The 22,961-nt window shown below is 47.3% G+C and overlaps 1 protein-coding gene across 5 annotated transcripts in view; it reads right to left on the bottom strand.

The window, feature by feature from the left end:
• The window catches only part of SLC29A1 (solute carrier family 29 member 1 (Augustine blood group)), a 70,120-nt gene extending 50,047 nt beyond the window's left edge, over positions 1-20,073 (bottom strand). Inside the window, exons 1-2 of one of the 5 annotated variants that reach the window (XM_083175381.1) lie at positions 19,996-20,073; positions 18,493-18,616 (exon numbers count right to left, since the gene is read on the bottom strand). The gene's annotated coding sequence lies outside the window, so the exon portion shown is untranslated. Of the gene's footprint in view, positions 1-199; positions 220-7,292; positions 7,671-7,958; positions 8,232-18,492; positions 18,617-19,995 lie in introns of those variants that run through there. The other 4 variants (XM_083175388.1, XM_083175380.1, XM_083175387.1 and 1 more) reach the window with 4 other exon arrangements.
• Between the last annotated feature and the right edge of the window lie 2,888 nt (positions 20,074-22,961).

The raw sequence follows: 22,961 nt of genomic DNA, 5'->3' as shown, positions 1-22,961 counted from the left end.
TCTACCATGTGGAGAGTAAGGGCCAGATGCACTAAGCTTCAAAAGTGATAAAATGGAGAGTGGTAAACAACCAGCCAATCAGCTCCTACCTGCCATGTCACAGACTTTGTTTGAAAGGAGCTGATTGGCTGGTTGTTTGTCACTCTATTTTATCACTTTTGAAGCTTAGTGCATCTGGCCTATATGTGTAACGACATACCCAGCAATGTGCAGTTAGAGTCACATGATAAGGGTTCTCCCGTCTCATTATCGGCCCTTTGCAGATGTCTCAGCACATGTTGTCTGAAAAGCAGAGAGCTAAGTCAACACTTCGTAGATTCTGTTCCCTATTCCAGATTACATCATGTCTCTATAACTTAACCCGAAACCAGCCCTGTATTGTGTCCCCGGTACACCCAGAGAAGGCTGGTGACAATGGGCCTGATTCAGATACAGCCAGCAGCTATTCAAACATTTGACAATGCAGTAGGTGGCGTACTGTGTAAGTAGATGTCTCCTGCCGGCTTCTGTGATCCGCTGTGGTGTCCTAAGAAGCAGCATTGGATCGCTCTGCGAAAACAGCCAACCGAGTGAGCCAGGGGCTACTTATATTGGTCATTGCAGCAAGACGCAGATATTGGTCTCGGCATTCCCAGAAAACAGGGACATCATGCACCAGTTGTCGGGAACGCTGGTCATTACTGCCCCCCCCCCAGCTTGCCCCCTGAATATCCGCAACCGGACGATCAGGATGCATGTTAGACAGCAAGTGCACGAATGCCAGCGATGATGTCATTTTTTTATCAGTGGTCAGAAATATTATGATGTAATTGTTTCCAAGTGCGAGTTTCTGGTGTCAGACATTACGCTTCCGATGCAAAAACTATACCATATCATATATGTATATATATATATATATATATATATATATATATATATATATGTTTGTTTTGGATAAGAGGCGCCACTTGTGCGGAATGGATGGTAACTCACAATAATATTCCCTTTTGTTGAAAAGGTGTCAGCCTATCTTTTAGTGAAAGTAATGGTACGTTACTTAGAGGTTTACAGGTAGCAATGTAAAAAGATAACGGCGACCAATTGTTGTAGATAAGATAATTTAGAGATAAAATATAAAGCATTTAATTTAGATTATTTATATATATATATGTCTAGTGTCAATGTGTCACCGAAACACTGCCATCTGTTGGCAGCAAGTGAAACTACATCTCTTTCTCCCAAAGAGACAATCAAGTACTATTCGATGCCTTACTAGCTTTCAAAGCATTTGCTTCAAGCGGGCGTACTAGTTACATATAATCTCCGAAATAAGCAAAGACCAGCAAAACATGCTAAAGGCAGAGTCTCTGCCTCACTGATAAATACAATATACAGCACCAACAAGTAAAACAGAATAAACTCAACTGAAAAAAAAGCATCAATGCAATCAATATAAAATAACCTAAGGAGACGGATCAATATAACCACAGTAACAAATGACGTAGACACATCTGTTACTGTAACGATCAGAACAGAGGCGCACCGACAGACCTGCAGAGGAAGACAACTACAGTAGCCTGCAGAGACCAAAACAAACCTATCAAACCTACTCCTCATTTCACAACATTTGCTATGGTGTTCTGCTGTCATCATGGAGAGATCAACAAATCCTTTGGCATCAAGTGCTAGCAGGGCATGTTTTCAGGATATCCCTGATGGTAGCCAGCAATGTGTCATTGGGGTTGATTTATCCAAACTTGGAGTGAGATAAAGTAGTAACAAATCAACTCCTAACTGCCATGTTACAGGCTGTGTTTGAAAAATGATAGTTCGGAGCGCATTGGCTGGTACTTTATCTGTCTCCACTTTGGGGTCTATGCACTAAGTCTTGGAGAGAGATAAAGTGGGTGGAGTACCAGCCAACCAGCTTCTGTCAGTTTTAAAACATAGCCTGTAACATGGCAGTTAGGAGCTGATTGGCTGGTAGTTTATCTCCATCCACATTATTCCTCCCCAGACAGAGAGGACAGGAGCTGATTGGTTGGTAGTTTATCTTTATGCACTTTATCTCTCTCTGTTCTGTGAAGAGGCCAAGGGAGGCTGCATGGACTGCTAGGAGAGCAAGGGGGCGGAGCAAGTGCAAGGTGCCGGGCAGAGAGACGCGTTAGCATTTGTGTTCAGATTACGCCATCCCGGGACAGCGGATCTGAACACACAGGAGAATCAGAAAGCGGATATCTCCTACCTTTTACTAAATCGCAATCACCATACTAGTATGGGGGCCCGGGGCAATTAATACAGGGGGGCCCACACCCCAATCCTCTGACCATCCTCTTCTTGTTAGCAATAGCTAGGAATAAGCAGCTGCCTACACTGCAACATTAATGGGGGTGCTGTCACTGATGTCACTTTCACACTGCACTCTGACCTGGGATCGACCCGGGAAAGTCCCATTCACACTGATCCCAGGAAATCCCTGAAAATACATATACATGTCATTAGAAATGGACTCCAGGGCTCTGAAAGATGACATCAGCATTTGTGAGCCCAATAAAGCTCCAATTAGCAGCTTTTTTAAAGTCCCGTGTACCCACTCCCGGGTACGGGACCAGTCACACTGACCACATCATGGGTCGATTCAGGAATCTATCCAGGTCAGGACCTGGCTAGCAATCCTGGGATGTTCATCCCGGGATATTCTTTCAAGACCCTTTCACACTGAGCTAAATCCCGGGTTGATGCGCGTTCATGTGCAAAAACCTGGGATATTTTTGTAAGTGTGAAAGGGGTATCACTGCTGCAAAGGACAGTGGTCACACATGGGTGTCATAAGAGCTTCCCTGTCAGGTGCTGAGGTGCTGCTGGGTCTCCAGGGATTTGGCTGGTGACTGCAGCGACAAAGGAGCACTGCCACTGAGCTGCAGCGAGAGGCCAGAGGTTGCGATAAGAATCCGAAACAGCTGATCCTGTAACTTGTGGGCAGTGGATAGGAGTGGTAGTGCGCGGAGGCTTCTGTGCAGTACAAGATGCAGTGCGCTTCTCTATGTAACAGTGCACAGTGTACTGCTCTGGCTGGGGAGGCCCCTTAGGGAGAGGGCCCCCTTGGTACAGTGTCCCTGCACCCCCCCCCCCCTCACCCTAGTCCGGGTGTGTACGAAGCAGGGGCCACACAGGACAAGTCAGGATCTTCTCCACAGAAAACCAGCTCTGTGAATGGCAGTAAGCAGAGGAAAGTCCTGTCTTCCGCATACAGGGTTTTTCTCTGCTCTATAAATAGACTCCTCTCCACTTTATCTCTCTCTAAGACTCGATACTTTTCCCCATAATGGTCAGGAACATGGAAGATCAGGGCTAGGGTACATGACAGGATTGTAAGTCAGGTGGGAGTACACCTAACATCCATCCCCATCATTTCTCTGGCCTCGGGATTCATTGACGAATCAGGGATTTAGAGGTCTATGTACCAGCCAATCAGCTCCTAGCTGCCATGTGACAGGGTTTGTTTGAAAAATGATAGTTCAGAACATGGTGGAATTGTACTAAATCTCTGTCCATTTTATCTCTCTCCAAGTCTTAGTAAATGAACCCCTCAATACAACGAGGAGGAAATGTCCTACATGAGAAGATTCTACATTCAGTCAGTAATTACTGTATATATATATTATATAATTACCACACCTGTTCTCAGACAGCGAGATCCCTTGGAAGTGACCCGCTGTGGTACTGTATAACCTGGCTGTAGAGGAGACGTGCTCCCAACTAGCAGTATGAGGAGATACAGAGTAATAGAGGATGAGGTGCACCCCGGGGTCAAAGACTCTTTTTTATGCTACACCCAGGAGACCTTGAGGGTAATTCAGCAAGCAGGTTAGTGCCGCACCGCCGGCCGAATCCCCTCATTACGCTGCACACGGATGTGTTCTCTTAACACATACGCTTGCAAGTGCCCGCACCGAGGAAAAATCCATCGACGGCTACTTACCACCGAATGATTTTTCCTTAGTTCGCAGCCAAAACATAGCCCAGGACTTGGGGGCGGGTGCTGATGTCATGTGACCTTATGGGCCGCCCCTAGCAGGTCGGGGGAACCCCTGCAGTCAATGGGGCCCACCCAGTGCTTCTCTGGGTGCGCACACCATTTTTGTGGGCACACTTATAAAACTCCTAGTCTCCTCCCCAGAATGCCCTCTGGCTGTCAATCAGTGAGTATGTCGTTGAAGGCGCTCGCTGCGGTGGGGTCCTGCAAGTGCACATTAACGCCAATGCGCATGGGCAGACCCCCACCATTGACAGAGGGGCCGAATCCGCTGCTCCGCTGCCCCCTTGTATGTACTCTCCAGATTAGACATGAAGATTCTAGAAAACATGAGGATTAGGCAACACAGGGAAGGAAAAGAGCAGAGCCCTCTGGCTGCATTGTCCTGCCCTGCACCCTGCAGGTGACTGGGCTGGGAGGAAGGAGGACTCAGATATGGAAGGGGTAGAGGGCACAGTTAGTGCTGCTGGGGTGAGCAGCAGATATGCGGAGGGGTGGGATTGGGTGTAGGAGGAGAACGTACTGGTCCCTATTGTGATGTGATGAGGGGGTGGGATAAAAAGGGGGAGACCAGGGTGGTGAGTGACAAAGAGGGATGGAGGCAGGGATTACCGCTGCTCTCTGGGGAGAACGTGGTATAGGGACAGGAGGTCAGTCTGCTGCCAGGAATATGGAGAATGTCAGCCACACTTGACTTGCCCAGTACAATACACTGAGTTGGTTACAGCCTCGGCAGCACGTTTGAACATACTATAATAAATGACCTAACACTATTGTGCATATCAACCTCTTAAAGTGGGCAGGTTGCATGTGTCAATTACACTTCATATTATGTACACAGCACTTTTCTCCAGAAGTACTCAAGATAATCAGATATAACAGCAACAAACACGCAGCCGGCGTAAGACATGTATCTCTGTACGGAGTTCCAGAGCGCCAGGGAAAGTCCTGCCAGATACAGGGCAGAGAAGGGACAGAATGCTATTATTGCACAGTGACACTTTATGCCAGATTCAGGACAGAGAGGGGACAGAATGCTGTTATTGCTGTGACACTTTATGCCAGACACAGGACAGGACAGAGAAGGGACAGAATGCTGTTATTGCAGTGACACTTTATGCCAGACACAGGACAGAGAAGGGACAGAGAAGGGACAGAATGCTATTATTGCACAGTGACACTTTATGCCAGATACAGGGCAGAGAAGGGACAGAATGCTATTATTGCACAGTGACACATTATGCCAGATACAGGACAGAGAAGGGACAGAATGCTGTTATTGCAGTGACACTTTATGCCAGATACAGTACAGGACAGAGAAGGGACAGAATGCAATTATTGCACAGTGACACATTATGCCAGATACAGGACAGAGAAGGGACAGAATGCTGTTATTGCAGTGACACTTTATGCCAGATACAGTACAGGACAGAGAAGGGACAGAATGCAATTATTGCACAGTGACACTTTATGCCAGATACAGGACAGAGAGGGGACAGAATGCTGTTATTGCTGTGACACTTTATGCCAGATACAGTACAGGACAGAGAAGGGACAGAATGCTGTTATTGCACAGTGACACATTATGCCAGATACAGGGCAGAGAAGGGACAGAATGCTATTATTGCACAGTGACACATTATGCCAGATACAGGGCAGAGAAGGGACATAATGCTGTTATTGCAGTGACACTTTATGCCAGATACAGTACAGGACAGAGAAGGGACAGAATGCTGGTATTGCACAGTGACACTTTATGCCAGATACAGGACAGAGAGGGGACAGAATGCTGTTATTGCTGTGACACTTTATGCCAGATACAGTACTGGACAGAGAAGGGACAGAATGCAATTATTGCACAGTGACACTTTATGCCAGATACAGGACAGAGAGGGGACCGAATGCTGTTATTGCTGTGACACTTTATGCCAGACACAGGACAGAGAATGGACAGAATGCTATTATTGCACAGTGACACTTTATGCCAGATACAGGGCAGAGAAGGGACAGAATGCTGTTATTGCACAGTGACACCTTATGCCAGATACAGGACAGAGAAGGGACAGAATGCAACTATTGCACAGTGACACTTTATACCAGATACAGGACAGAGAAGGGACAGAATGCAGTTATTGCACAGTGACACTGTATGCCAGATACAGTACAGAGAAGGGACAGAATGCAATTATTGCACAGTGACACTTGCTGTTATTGCAGTGACACTTTATGCCAGATACAGTACAGGACAGAGAAGGGACAGAATGCTGGTATTGCACAGTGACACTTTATGCCAGATACAGGACAGAGAGGGGACAAAATGCTGTTATTGCTGTGACACTTTATGCCAGATACAGTACAGGACAGAGAAGGGACAGAATGCAATTATTGCACAGTGACACTTTATGCCAGATACAGGACAGAGAGGGGACAGAATGCTGTTATTGCTGTGACACTTTATGCCAGACACAGGACAGAGAATGGACAGAATGCTATTATTGCACAGTGACACTTTATGCCAGATACAGGGCAGAGAAGGGACAGAATGCTGTTATTGCACAGTGACACCTTATGCCAGATACAGGACAGAGAAGGGACAGAATGCAACTATTGCACAGTGACACTTTATACCAGATACAGGACAGAGAAGGGACAGAATGCAGTTATTGCACAGTGACACTGTATGCCAGATACAGTACAGAGAAGGGACAGAATGCAATTATTGCACAGTGACACTTTATGCCAGATACAGGACAGAGAAGGGACAGAATGCTATTGTTGCACAGTGACACTTTATGCCAGATACAGGACAGAGAAGGGACAGAATGCAATTATTGCACAGTGACACTTTATGCCAGATACAGGACAGAGAAGGGACAGAATGCTATTATTGCACAGTGGCACATTATGCCAGATACGATACAGTGGCACATTATGCCAGATATGAAAGGACAGAGAAGGGACAGAATGCAATTATTGCACAGTGACACTTTATGCCAGATGACATCAGAAGACATAATTTCCAATCACTGAGCAAACAACAGACATTGATTAATGCATAACAGCACCGTGCCATTAATACCACTGTCCACCTAAATACTAGGTCCATTTCTACGGCACTACAACCCAGGTGATTCCCGGGTTGGTCCTGTCTCCATTGAACCCGGGTAAGCCCTGTGAAAGCCTATGAATGTCAATCAAAATTTACTTTTTTCAGACTCATAAAGATAAGGTCACAAAAGATCCCCCAGAAGCTCCAATGACCACGTTTCATCGTTACCCGCATTTCCACTAACGCATTACTCAGGTTCAACTCCGTTCGAGACCAGGGTAAGATTGCCGGTAAATTGATCTTGGTCATTTTTTGGGGAGCCATTTCCAATGCGATCCGGGTTATCTGAGTAGTGGAAAAGGGGTATAACTCATCTCATATGGTGGGGGGTGTTGGCTGTTCTGCAGATTAGCCAACTTTGCACTTGTAAATAAATTCCTTCCACCGTCAGCCACCTCTGAGCAGATAAACAAGAAGGAAAACATTGATTTCTGTAATCTTTTTGCTGACACAGAAGAAGATACAAAAACTATCAGGCCAAGGACCAGGGGACTGAAGTTCCTCCAGATAGCCCCGGTCTCCTCCTCCAAGTGACATGGAACAGTCTCTGGGGCACAGTTCCTTATTTCATCTGTATGCATAGGACTGCATGTACTCCCTGTTTATTTCTGTCTTTCCCAGGCTCGGATATGCACTGCCACATCTGCTGGTGGGACCAGTCCATGTATCTACCACTACTTCTATAGCACCGCCCTATAACACAACGCTGTACCCTCCAGCCACGATCATTAACCCTTTCATCCCTGGCTACCTGGGAGAGGGCTGCTGCACAGGAAAGCAGGGTTTGTAGGCTGCGATCTGTACATGAGCAGGCACAGAGACAGTCACACTTACCTTGCACGCTTAGTGTGTAGAGCTGCAGTTGTGTGTGTGCCTCATTCTACACGTTTCAATGAGTTTCTGTTTTGCTCTCTCCTCCCCTCTCCAGTGAGTGGCCATTCACCTCCTCCCAGGCTCCCCACTCCCATCTGACACACTGAGGCTTCGTCAGGATCCTCTCGTCTGTCCACAACTCAGAAAAAAACAAAACTTTTCCACATTACTTTCATAACCTCTGCCTGCAGTCCTTCCCAGCCTGTGACAGCACAACTGCCGCCAAGGGCCTGGACACTAGAGCTGGACCTGCTTCTTGTGTCCCAGAGACACCAGGGGGCTCTCACATCCATTACTAACAAGTGCTGCTGGGTAATCGCCTCTATAAACATTGCACAGGGACAAAACCAACCTGTTAATCCCGGCGGTGACAGCCAGGGCCGGTGCGACACAGCAGTACCGACTTTCCAGAACCTCGGGTGATAGTGTGGAGGTGGCTTCTTAGACGTTCAACACCTTTCACTTGCATTATGGGAGTGATACAGGTTGGTTAGCACAAGCAAACTCCTGCTTTAATAGACAAAACCGCGGGCACTGCAGGTGGGGCAGATGTAACATGTGCAGAGAGTTGCATTTGGGTTATTTTGTTTCTGTGCAGGGTAAATATTGGCTGCTTTATTCTTACACTGCAATTTAGTTCTCAGATTGAACACACCCCACCCAAATCTCTGCACAGCGGGGTGGGCAGCGCTATCCTCGCATGCGCAGGCCCCCAGGCGCCCAGCTCAGCACATTGCAGGGACGGACATAGCCCCGGAATACCTATCATCGCAAAGACCAACCCTTACCGCACAGCTGTCCTCTGGGATTTTCTACATGCATACAGTGTAAATAAATGCTGATATGAATGAGGAGAGGATGCACCACACAATGTCATGATGTTGACCTATAAAAGAGATCATATTATTAAAACCAGGTAGCGCCCCCCAAAAATGCATCGATTTTATTCCACCTGTTGTGGCCTCACGGGGATGCCTGTGACCACGAAGCCACGCCGCTGTTTTGCAGATAGTGAGGCATAGCCAGAGCTGTAAAAGCTGATGGCCATGCCCCCTGTCCCCTCTGACTCCCTGAATAGGTGCTGGGCACATGCGCACAGAATCTATTCACTGCACTGACAGGGGGGTCTCCCAACTGCACCCCCCACACACACACACTTCCACCGTGTTGGCCCTGCGTGAGACATGGGACGATCCCAAAAAATGGGACTGTCCCGTGAAAATGGGACAGTTGGGACACTCATTCACTGTGCTGCCTACTGTGCTGGCTGGTGCCATCCTTTCCTGTACTGTTGTCACTGCTGCCACTATGCCCTGCACCATGCTGTTAATTTGCCCCATACCCTGCTCCTTCTGCTTCTACTTACCCTGATCCCTCTGCTGCCACTCTGCCCTCTACCCTGCTCCTTCTGCTGCCACTCTGACCTGTACCCTGCTCCTTTTGCTGCCACTCTGCCCTCTACCCTGATCCCTGCGCTGCCACTCTGCCCCATACCCTGCTCCTTCTGCTGCCACTCTGACCTGTACCCTGATCCCTCTGCTGCCACTCTGCCCTCTACCCTGCTCCCTCTGCTGCTACTCTGCCCTGCACCATGCTGCCACTCTGCCCTGTACCCTGCTCCCTCTGCTGCCACTCTGCTCTGTGCCCTTCTCCTTCTGCTGCCACTCTACCCCATACCCTGATCCCTCTGCTGCCCTCTACCCTGACCCACCTGCTGCCACTCTGCCCCCCCCCCCCCCACACACAAACACAGAGTGCATAGGGTAGGGGGGGGGGGGCTTTCATAGGACCCCTTGGTCATTATCAGAGAGTCCGGTATACTATGACAACAGTGTAATACAGCTGCTGCCATCACAGTATTTGTTCTGCCAAGATCCTGGAAGCGGGTGGGGTTATTTATATATTTTAGACATAATGAAGCCGGCACAGTGCAGAGCGTCTGCCAAACGCGCCTGACAGGGACAGGATTCATTATTTCTGTACTATTCTGTTTCAAAATCAACACAAAATAACAAAATCCATGCCTGGTAAATGTACCCCTTTGATAATTAGCGATATATAACTCCACTTTATTAGCAGCAAGATAAAGGGTTGCATGAATATAATCACACCTCACATATCTTCCATGGAGTGAAGATATAAAACAGATGTTGTAAATACTAAACCCATATTTAAAACCTACGTTTACATTTTCTCGCTGGGGAAATCCAAACTGTGACATCATTAGGCCCCACCCCCAGTGATTCTCAGTCCTGCAGTGAGGGGGTGGAGCCAAATGGCTCAATTCCGATCATTTTGCCACACCCCCATGATTGATAATAATTACCACACCATTCTGCCCTCTTCCTAGGGGGAGCCATCTAACCTCCAGGGGCTGCAGGGTATTACCCCCAAAAATTGTGAGTCTCTTGCAGCTTCCGAAAGAAACTGACCATCAGTTTACCCCCTAGTTATTAGCCCCCAGTACCAATTTAGCCTTAAGTTCTCAGCCCCTTCCAACCTCTGCATTTACCCTCTCACCCACCCCTATGCTAATACCTCTCAGTCACCTCAGCCCCATCATTAACCCCCCTCACACCTTACCATACCCAAAATTAGCCACCTTCCCAACTTATCTCCCCCATTATTAGCCCCCTCCCACCTCTAACATGAGTTTTGAACCCCTTACAACTCTGTCTAGAGATGGACAACAGGAGCCAATGGTTGACAACCCTCGATGTTCCCAGCTCAACGTTCCATTCAATGTCGGGGTTGTGATGCTTGCCAAACATCAACCTCCTCCTTCCTGTGCTCATCCGATGGTGCGTATCCCCAGAAGCAGTGTCTGTAGCACAGCACGTTTTGCACATGTGTGAAATCCAGCATCAGCTGCAATTGCACAACAACCATCAAAGCTGTCTCACAATGGCTGCTGGCCATCACTGTCCAATGACCATACTCAACTCAGTAAAGCGCTATTAGCCCCGTCCACTAAGTCTACCTTCCAATAACAGCCCCTTGCCACCTTAGCCACCAGTTTAGCCTTCATACCCCCCCCCCCCCCAAGTTATTAGTGGCCTTCCATTTGCCCACTGCTAATAGCTGCCATCCACCTCAGCTCCCATTATTACCCCGTCCCACCTAAGTCCCCACAAAACTGACTTTGGCAATACTATCAGCCAATTTACCATCCTGTTTACTGCCCTGTATACCGGACCCCTTGGGCACGGATGGGATGAACTATCCCTGTCTGAAACAGACATAAATGTATTAGACTAAACCTGTGCGGAGGGGTGAGCAATTTCTATTGGGTCTAACTTGGTTCTTTGAAAACAAAAAAAAACACAGAAAAAAACACTGTAATAATGTCATAAACAAAAGGATCATCATATATCACAAATGGTAACCAAAAAAGAACACAGAAGAAACCAACAGGATATGGGAAAAATACCACCTTTTTCAGGTCACCACCTAAATTTCAAAGATTCAGACTGAGCCTGTCACCTATAGATTGCCATGACTACTATAATCTCCCTCTGCTTGATACAGAATTACTGAGTGTTGCTATGGGAATCACCAGTGTCCACAGACGAGCAGTCACAGTGGATGAATGAGGATTGTACGGATGAGTAGTACTGATAGGCAATGAGCAGTGTAGATATACTGTAAACAATGTGTAAATGACGTGTAGATATGTACAGTGTAGGAATGAACAGTATATTTATAGAAACAAATTGATAGCACAGAAGAACTACTACGGGTAGAGTAGTGTGAGAGTGAGTACAAAAGGGATGAGCAGAGTGAGAATGAAGGTTGGGAATGAGTAGACTAGGGATGAACAGTGTGAAGGTAGGAATTCAGATTATTGATGAGCAGTGTAAGAATGAAGATTTGGAATGGGAAGAATAGGGATGAGCAGTGTGAGAATGAAGGTTGGGAATGGCAAGTATAGGGATGAGCAGTGTGAGAATGAAGGTTGGGAAGGAGGAGAATAGGGATGAGCAGTGTGAGAATGAAGGTTGGGAATGGGAAGTATAGGGATGCGTAGTGTGGGAATGAAGGTTGGGAATGGGAAGTATAGGGATGCGTAGTGTGAGAATGAAGGTTGGGAATGGGAAAAATAGGGATGAGCAGTATGAGAATGAAGGTTGGGAATGAGTAGAATATGGATGAGCGGTGTGAGAATGAAGGTTGGGAATGAGTAGAATATGGATGAGCGGTGTGTGAGAATAAAGGTTGGGAATGGCAAGTATAGGGATGAGCAGTGTGAGAATGAAGGTTGGGAAGGAGGAGAATAGGGATGACCAATGCTAGAATAAAGGTAGGGAATTGGAAGTATAGGGATGAGCAGTGTGAGAATGAAGCTTCGGAATGAGTAGAATATGGATGAACGGTGTGAGAATGAAGATTTGAAATGGGAAGAATAGAGATGAGCGGTGTTAGAATGAAGATTGGGAATAGGAAGAATATGGATGAGCAGTGTGAGAATGAAGGTTGGGAACAAGGGATGAGCAGTGTGAATGAAGCAGAAGCAGGGTGGTGGGTTCTCTCTGATCCCTTCTCTGGAGGTGACCGTTGGCATGCCAGCAATGTTTATCTAGTGATCTGTGTTCCTCATTAATTCTGTGAATTTCTTATCATTCTATACAGGCGTCAGACCAGTGAGTAACTAGAGGCTAGGACAGGGGTTCCCAATCTTTTTTGATTCACGGCACCCTAGAGTATCAAAAAAATTTTCACGGCACCCCTAGGCCAATTTTTTTTTTATTAGATTGGGTTTATATGCAATTCTTAGGGTCAGTTATGTGGTAAAGGGCAGGCTTTGCTTCTGTTTATACACATTTTATAATTGGCAGCCACCAGCACTTGTTTTACTCATAAATAATTAGCCATTAATAATTTGAATTGGTCCTGGACCACCAACCCAGGGCACCCCTGCATGTGTACGGAGGCACCCCAGGGAGCCACGGCACACAGTTTGGGAACCACTGGGCTAGGAGGTGCCTTGCAGCCTCTCCAGATGGGCCTCCTATTTAGTTTCTATGAACCCTTAGGTCTACATGTACATGTATTTCTGTATCATGCATATTAGAACTACGTGAGGGGATGCGGCAAGATCATGCCATAGCTTTGTACGGGCTCTCAGCTGCTACCGGTACTCGTTAACATGCAGACCACACATAACATGGAAGGGGCGGTACCATTAAATCATATAAACATCACAACATTTAAATATACCTGACCAGTTGAGTTGTCAATCACTGGCGATCCCTGTGCACCAGCAGTTGACAGATCGCTTGTATACACAGCCACATGCTCCAATATATCAGGCATTTGCTGTGCTGCATAGCTAATGCAATATGTCGAGGTACACCTGCCGACGGGCTTGCAATACGTTTAGTAGGACCTCTAGTGTCTGTCTTCTAGAATACGGCGGGCCATGGAAACTGCAGAGATGCCCCCCCTCCCCCCACCCCACCGTGGCTTCCAGCCGCAGTGTCCCAGGCCCAGCTCTCCAGGCCACAGCCTCATCAGCCTATTGGTTGATCAGGCCCACAGTGATAGACCCTAGTTACAGTAAGTGAGAGGTCTTAGTTACAGTGGGAGACCCCCTAGTTACAGTAAGTGAAAGCTCTTAGTTACAGTGATAGACCCTAGTTACAGTAAGTGAGAGCTCTTAGTTACAGTGAGAGACCCTAGTTACAGTAAGTGAGAGGTCTTAGTTACAGTGAGAGACCCCCTAGTTACAGTAAGTGAGAGCCCCTAGCATACCCTCCAACATGACCCATTCCATTAGGTACAAAATGCTCTGTTCCTGGACTTCCCTGCCAGTGGCAGTTACAGATGTGAGCCTGCAGCACAGTCCAATATTCAAAAAGGGGAGCCACACCAGCTGCCATCCCAAACATCACTGAGAGTTGATGTGACCCCCCCTCTTTGAATATTGGACTGTGCTGTAGGCTCACATCTGTAACTGTCACTGGCAGGGAAGTCCAGGAACAGAGCATTTTGTACCTAATGGGATGGGTCATGTTGGAGGGTATGCCCTAGTTACAGTGAGAGCCCTTAGTTACATTAAGTGAGAGCCCCTAGTTACAGTGAGAGCCCTTAGTTACATTAAGTGAGAGCCCCTAGTTACAGTGAGAGCCCTTAGTTACATTAAGTGAGAGACCCTAGTTACAGTGAGAGCCCTTAGTTACATTAAGTGAGAGACCCTAGTTACAGTGAGAGCCCTTAGTTACATTAAGTGAGAGCCCCTAGTTACAGTGAGAGCCCTTAGTTACATTAAGTGAGAGACCCTAGTTACAGTGAGAGCCCTTAGTTACATTAAGTGAGAGACCCTAGTTACAGTGAGAGCCCTTACTTACATTAAGTGAGAGGCCCTAGTTACAGTAAGTGAGAGGTCTTAGTTACAGTGATAGACCCTAGTTACAGTAAGTGAGAGCTCTTAGTTACAGTGAGAGACCCTAGTTACAGTAAGTGAGAGCTCTTAGTTACAGTGATAGACCCTAGTTACAGTAAGTCAGAGCTCTTAGTTACAGTGATAGACCCTAGTTACAGTAAGTGAGAGCTCTTAGTTACAGTGAGAGACCCTAGTTACAGTAAATGAGAGCTCTTAGCTACAGTGAGACCCTAGTTACAGTAAGTGAGAGCTCTTAGTTACAGTGAGAGCCCTTAGTTACAGTAAGTGAGTCCTTAGTTACATTGATAGCCCCTAGTTACAATAAGTGAGAGCCCTTAGTGACAGTGAGAGCCCTTAGTGACAGTGAGAGCCCTTAGTGACAGTAAGTGAGAGCCCTTAGTGACAGTGAGAGCCCTTAGTTACAGTGAGATCCCCTAGTTATAGTAAATGAGAGTCCTTAGTTACATTGAGAACCCATAGTTACAGTAAATTAAAGTCCTTAGTTACATTGAGAGCCCATAGTTACAGTGAGTGAGGGACCTTAGTTACAGTGAGAGACCCTAGTTACATGAGAGCCCATAGTTACAGTAAATGAGAGCCCTTAGTTACAGCGAGGGCCCCTAGTTACAGTAAGTGAGGGACCTTAGTTACAGTGAGAGCCCCTAGTTACAGTGAGAGCCCCTAGTTACAGTGAGAGCCGCTAGTTACAGTGAGAGCCCCTAGTTACAGTGAGGGCCCCTAGTTACAGTGAGTGCCCTAAGTTACAGTGAGGGCCCCTAGCTATAGTGAGAGATGTCAGGCTACAGATATAAAAACACAGCTTGGGAAAAGTTGCACAGTACAAAATAACGCCATTTTGAGACGACCGTCATAACTGGAGTTAAGACTGACTCTGAATAAGGCCCTTCATGTGTCCTGTGTTGTCTGTCAGGTTCTACATCCACATTTTGGGTGAAATTTAATAGGAGTCAGAAAGTGTTTTTAAAGCGCCAATCATTTACACTTCAAAATGAAACTGGTTTTGCAGTGTAAATGATTGCCGCTTTAAAAAAAAAAAAAAGATTTCTTACCACATCTCTCACTTTCTGAATCTCTCATCCTATTACATTTCCCCCAGAGTGTGAATGTGTAAATGCCATGAGCGTGTTGATACAGTCACACACATCACACACACTCAGATGTTACAATGTGTCTGTTTCCTTAGATCCTTAGTACACAATGCCGTATCTTATCCAGCAGCACAAATACGTCTTTATTCATGCAGTTAGATATAGATGCCGCAACCCAGCCAGTGCCTCGCATTTGTTCTCTGTCACACATGCTACCGTCAGGTTTTCTGGGTAAAGGATCTGTTTCACCATCCTCGTCTCTTATGTTCATACTATGGGCCTGATTCAGACCTGACCGCAAGGCTGCTAATTTTCAGGGCTCATCGCCATAGAGAAATCCTGCCCCATGCAAGCTTGCAAATTGTTTAGCATGGCTTGCAAAAATATTGCCACGCTGCGAAGTGAAGCAAATCCATCTGCCAGCCGCTCATCGAATGATTTCCCAGTGTGTGCAGCCTGTGCGTACCCCAGGAGGACTTACTGGGCGGCTGCGATACAATCAGGCTGATCGGGGCCGGAGCTGACGCCACACGCCTTCCCCTAAGCTGCATGGTCACACCTGCGTTTTCCCTGGTGCGAATGCAATTTGCAATTAAAAATGTGTACAGTCTAATTGACAGGATGCCGGCACTAAGGGGGGTCACATGGCATTTTGTGGGTGTGGTCAGGGTGCTCAGGCGTTCTGAGGGCGGGTCTCTGACATCGGTGCTGACCACTTCCAGCCTGTATGTCTAGCAGGTTAGTGGAAGCCTCAGAACTTACTCGGACCTGCACCCATAGAGAGCACTCAATATCTTCAATGACGCGGTTTTTGCGAATGCATCGCAATTTGTGATCCATTCCCTAATTAGCTTGGGGATTTTTTTTTCTTTCTTTCCGGGCGGCAACTTTCCACTCGCAAACCACTTTGGTGATTCATGCTGAATTAGGCCCATAGCGGCCAATTTTTATATATATATATACCACAGTTTCACTTCTTCCTGTCTAATAATAAAGGGTTCCTGCTGGTTTATTTAGTAGCATGTGGAAACCCATTTAACCTTGTGATTGCCAACCTTGCTGACAGCGATCCTTAAAATGTCTGTTAAAAACGCCGGCGCCGCTCACAGCGACTGTTCTTGTCTCGGGCGCAATATTTAACTAAACGTCAATGAATGGACTCGGCTGTAATTGTATTTATTTATACTGAAGGAGCAGCCGCTGTGAGCGGCGCCGGCATTTTTAGCGGATATTTCGAGGATCGCTCTCCGCAACGTTGGCACTGAAAAGGTTAATTTGCGCGGCGGTAGTCCTACAGAAATCCAGGCTTCTGGATACTAAGAGGCCATGGAGGCTGCTCAGCACAGGCCTTCTCTGCAGTATTATTTATTTACTGCAGTCTATTACATAGCGCAGCACATTATGATATTGCACCTGACCTCCCAACCTTGTCTGAATGGTCTGCAACCAGTGGCCAAATTTCCCATTAAGCAGGTGAGGCAGGTGCCTAGGGGCGGCACTTTTTTGGGGGTGGCACTTGGATACTTTCCCACTAGATTTTAATCTCCTCAGATCTGGGCCCTATTCTCCTCACAATTCACTTACAGCCCTCTCCTATGCTGACTACTCCCTTGCCACATACATCTAAGCCGTAATATGTACTGAAATGTGGTTCTGTTTGTTACCTGGGGAGACGGGCATTGGGTCACCAGTAAGTTGTTAGACAGTCATTAGGTCGACATGCATCGACATGTGTCTAGATCAAACATGCAGGAAGGTCGACACGAGTCTAGGTTGACATAGGTTAGATCGACAGGGTCATAAGGTCCACAGGGGTTAGGTCCACAGTCAAAAGGTCTACATGGGTTTTTTTCACTGTGTTTTGAGCCGACATGTGCCGACAGGCGGTATTTCATGCCCTACCATCCACTAGGGCATGGTGGGAGAATAAAATAGTGTGCCGAGTGCAGCGAGGCACCGTGCCGAAGCATGGCAAGCACAGCGAGCCATGCGAGGGGACGCGGTGCACTTTAACCTGTGTCCATGTCGACTGTGTCGACATTTGGGTAAAAAAACAGTGAAAAACCCCATGTCTACCCTTTGACTGTCGACCTTGCCCATGTCGACCTAATGCTTGTGTCGACCTAAAGCCATGTTGACCTTGACCCAATGCTGACCTAGACCCATGTCGACTTAGTGGTGTTGACCTAATGCTTGTCGACCTAGTTGTTGTAGACCAAATAATCCACACCCTTTCCATCATGCCCAGAAAACAGGGTCTCTCACAGAAGTAGTGTTTGCCAATACATAGACCCCACAGTCACAGAGATATTTCGGGGTGACTGCCGGGTTGGGGTGGGGGAAGTGCTGCTGCGCAGAGCCTAGGGGGAGGGGTATACGGTTGTTTTATCGACCACAGTTAGGTCGACAGTCATCAGGTCGATGCTGTTGGGTTGACAGGTGGGAAGGTCGACACAGTTCTAGGTTGACGTGGGGCAAGGTCAACAGGTGTCTAGGTCGACATGGGACTAGGTTGACATGGGTTTAGGTCGACATATGTGTTAGGTCGACATGGGTTAGGTCAACAGGTCGTTAGGTCGACATGGTTTTTTTCACTGTTTTTTTGAGCCGACAGGCGGTATTTCATGCCCTACCATCCTCTAGGGCGTGGTGGGAGAATCAAATAGTGTGCCGAGCGTAGCGTGGCACCGTGCCCGAAGCATAGCGAGCGATGTGAGTGGTGCGGGTGACTTCCAACTGTGTCCATGTCGACTGTGTCGACATTTGGGTAAAAAAACTGAAAAAAACCATGTCGACCTAACAACCTGTCAACCTAACCCATGTCAGCCTAAAGCATATGTTGACCTAAACCAATGTCGACCTAGACACCTGTCGACCTTGACCCATGTCGACCTAACTGTGGTCGATAAAACGATCCACACCCGGGGGAGGCACCGTTGTTCTACATGGCACCTGTGTTTGGCATGAAGGATACCTTGATCCTAGAAATGTGACCAGCTTGTACCTGGTTCAATACCACCGGGAGCTCAGCCTCTCATCGGTCCCTCCTGGCACCGTGCACATTCTCATCCTTGTCATTTTGTCCTGTCATTGTGCTGAGATTGTTTCCTGCTGGGACGTGACCCACTCTGAAGAGGAAACACAGAAACCTTTACCAAGGGGAGACAAAAAACCAAGGGCCTTATTCTAGTTCACTCTTTCTGACAAAATCCTTCTTAGATGGACAAAACCATGTGCACTGCAGGTCGGGCAGATGTAACTTGTGCAGAGAGAATTAGATGTGGGTGAGTTATTTTGTTTCTGTGCAGGGTAAATACTGGCTGTTTTATTTTGACACTGCAATATAGATCTCACTTTGTAGTAAAACGCCACCCAAATCTTATTCTCTCTGCACAAGTAACACCTGCCCCACCTGCAGTGCACATGGTTTTGTCCATCTAAGAAGGATTTTGTCAGAAAGAGTGAACTAGAATAAGGTCCCAAATCACCGACTACAAGAGGAAAATGCAGAACGGAACCGCACAGCAGAGATCCAGGATGTATATGGAGGTATAGGAATGTCTCTGCATACATACAGGACTTCCGACCTCTCCTTGCATTATAATTGTTTCTTTATATAGCACTGCTAATTGCACAGCACTGTACATTTGTCCAGCACCGTAACTAGGTATGGGCGAGCAGTATGCTGCACCACTGGCCACAAAGTTTACAGAGTTTATGGAATGGCACCCTGCAGCCAGTACCACGACAGTAGTGTCCCTGCAGCGTTCTCCTGCTGTCTACTACATCGGTCAGGACTCCGGGGACTGCTGTAGTTTCCAGGTGCCAGGGACCTGCCCCCCTTAATGTGATGTCACACATTAAGGAGGCGTGGCCAGGAGCAATGGTTACTTTAATGTATTTGTCATTCACATCAGTCCCTGCCCCATTGAAGCCTGCACACACTGGGGTTCATTTTCGGACTGATTCAAAGACGTACGCTATAGAACCGCCACAAAGCTGTTCGTAATTATGGGAAAGCTGCAGGAGGTGTTTTTGGCCAAAGCAGGTTTCAGTGATCCGATGCTGCCTCTTTAAAGAGGCAGCATCGGATCATCTGCGTGAACATCGGACATCTGAGTAACCCTCAGGTTGTCTGTCAAAATCATGCTGCTGGGGCGAGTGTAGCTGCATCCAAGGACACAGTCATTGTCCTCTGCACCCCAAGAAAATAGGGCCAAAGTATCCCCATTTTTTGGAACACTCCCACATTGTCACGAAATGCCAGCAGCAGTCAGTCAAACTACAGCTTTTGGGGCACTGTGACCAACATCGCAGGACATGCACAGATCTTTAAATATCGGAGAGTTACATACATATCGGATTGATGTAAATCTATGAATCAGGCTTTTTGCAACCAATCTACAAGTATGGGAGGAAACTGGGGCACGAACAGGAAACCCATGCAGGCTTACACAGAACGTACCAGCTCTGCACAGGTGGGGCCCTCGTCAGGAATCAAACTCACCTCCAGAGCTGTGCACAGCAATGCTCCTACTGTGTCACTGCACACAGGAAACAAACAGAACTCAAAGGAATCGCCACGGACACAGGGCAAAAGCAGTGGTCCTGTATATACAGAATAAGAGTTGCATACCGTTATACAGAGAAGTGTCGCTGTGCAGCTGTCATATATAGATAAACTGAAAATTATATCCAGCAGCCACAACTAGAGAAGAGCAATCCTGCTCCCGGAACGGTCCTTATATACCTTCTGCCACACAGTATTGCTCCTTATCAACTATACGCCACACAGTAGAGCTCCTTATACCATTACGCCACATAACATTGCTCCATATACATGTTACCCCATATAGTAGTACCAGGGTTGGTCAAACCGGTCCTCGATGTTTACCAACAGTTCACATTTACCAGACCACTTAGCTGGTGCACAGGTGTAGTCATTAGTAACTGACACATTTTTAAACATGTGGTGTGTTCATTTCTAACCAACACACTATTACAGGTGGTCTGGAAAACATACATACAGATAGTGGTAGATGCTCAATTAGTTCAGTAGCATTTCCCAGGTGCATGAGGGAGGGGTTAAATACTGGGTAAGTAAAACAAGACATTTTTTCCCTCAACACACTGAGCAATGCTAGTAACCAATCTAGAACACTACATGGTAATAGAATTCAGAGATATTGGTTACATATACCTGCGCAGGTGTATGCTATGCCCCCAAGCCGCGTCAAGGCTTCTCTGTATATTGGGGGTCCCTAGCGCTATATCTAGGTGCAGGGTGCGGCACCCCAAAAAACCATCATAAGCTGGGAAGCCCAGTGCGGCATGCCAGTGATATACTAAGTGTTAATAATTAGTGATAGGAAGCCGAAGCTATATAAAAGGGAGAGATAAATGAATGTAATTAAAATAGGATAGAGATAGTGGTCTGGAAAACATGAACTGTTGGTAGATCTTAAGGACTGGTTTGGCCACCCCTGTCTTATTCACATTACACCACACAGTAGAGCTCCTTAAACATGTTACACTGCACATCAATACTCCTTATACACATTATGCTGCACAGTAGAGCCCCCCTATACATGTTACATTGCACATCAATACTCCTTATACACATTATGCTGCACAGTAGACCCCATATACATGTTATCCAACACAGTAGAGCTCCTAATACATGTAACACCACAAAGTAGTATTCCTTATACGTTACGGCTCATAGCAGTGATCCTGATAACTTATAAGCATGTTCATCAGTAGTGCTTCTTACACGTGGCCATTACCATACTAGTGCACAGCTGCTGCTTTCACAGAAACAGTGATGCCAGATCTATCCACATTTCAATTACGCCCAGTCTGCACAGAGGAACCGAACCAGGAAGCAGTGTGAATATTAATATTTAAATTGTGAATTTCAGTGAAAAATATTTATAAATTCTGAATTAAAAAATCAGTATTGTGTTAAATGTACCCCTTAGTAGCAGGAAATTGTGCTTACTGCCATGCTTAGGTGGGTATGAGAAAAAAGGGGCAGAGGCACAGCTGGGAAGAGGGCAGAGGCACTGATTGGAATAGGGCAGAGGCACTGATTGGAATAGGGCAGAGCCACTGATTTGAGGGGGGGGGGGGCGTTTGTCGGCTTTGCGGTGGTCGGGATTCAGGCGTCGGTATTTCGACCGTCGGGATTCCGACCGCCGGGATTTCATACTGATCCCAGCAGAGGTACTGATAGGGAAGAGGGCAGAGGCACTGATAGGGGAGGGGGCAGAGGCACAGAATGAAAAGGGAGCAAAGGCACAGATGGGTAGAGGGCAGAGGTACAGATGGGGAGGGGGCAGTGGCACAGAATAAGGAAGGGGGCAGAGGAACTGATAGAGAATGGGCAGAGGCACCGGTAGGGGAGGGGATGGAGGCACAGAATGGGGAAGGGGCAGAGGCACTGATAGAGAAGGGGACAGCTGAACTGGTAGGGGAGGGGATGGAGGCACAGAATGGGGAAGGAGGCAGAGGCACTGATAGAGAAGGGGACAGCTGAACTGGTAGGGGAGGGGATGGAGGCACAGAATGTGGAAGGGCAGAGGCACTGATAGAGGAGGGGATGGAGGCACAAAATGAGGAAGGGGGCAGAGGTATAGATGGAGAGGGGGCAGAGGCACAGATAGAGACAGAGCAGAGGCACTTATTGGGAGGTGACAGAGGCACTGATTGGGGGAGGGGGCAGCGGCACTGATGGTGGGGAGGGGGAAGAGGCACATATTGGGGAAGAGGCAGATGCATAGATGGGACGAGGGCACAGGCAAATATGGGGAGGAGACACAAACAGGGAGAGACTGCTGGGGATAGGGATACAGTAAGAGGCACTACAGAGGAAGGGAGTACGGCACCTCTGCGGTGTGTACAGCAGCAGCACACTGTCTGTGACTCACTCCGTCCACCGTCTCTTCTGCATGTGCGGTGCCATATTAGGAAGCAGGAAGGAGAAGAGCAGAGTTGGGGGCGGGGCTACTGCTGCAGAGCCGATGAAGGAAGGCAACTGATCAGGTGAGGGCCACTGAGGGGTTCCTACAGGGTTACCTGTCTGTGTTATGGGGCTTTTACAGGGCATTTTATTCCAATAATTTGGCCCTACAGCCTGCAGTAATGATTCCAGACACTTCCACAGATGCAGTCTGTGGTCATTGAAGCCACCTGGGCCCCTGCATGTGTCCGTACACCTTTCATGGCGGTCCTTTCTGTATCTCCCATGGGGTGTGAATCGTTAGGTCGACAAGCATAAGTTCACTATCGGTCGACATGGTCAACACAAGCATAGAGAAAACATGGAAAGATCAACATGTGAAAATGTGTACGTACGTGAGTTTTTCATGTTTTTTTTGGTGGCCTATGTCAACATAAGGTCGACATGGACATCATATTAGTGTCCTGCCTCCCCTGTCATTCCAACTGGGATGGTAATGTGTAGACAAGTTG

Source organism: Crinia signifera, chromosome 3 (genome assembly GCF_055691185.1).
Source record: "Crinia signifera chromosome 3, ASM5569118v1, whole genome shotgun sequence".
Classification (NCBI taxonomy): domain Eukaryota; kingdom Metazoa; phylum Chordata; class Amphibia; order Anura; family Myobatrachidae; genus Crinia; species Crinia signifera.
The sequence above is the reverse complement of the archived record's forward strand: the minus strand, read 5'-3'. Positions and strand labels throughout refer to the sequence as shown.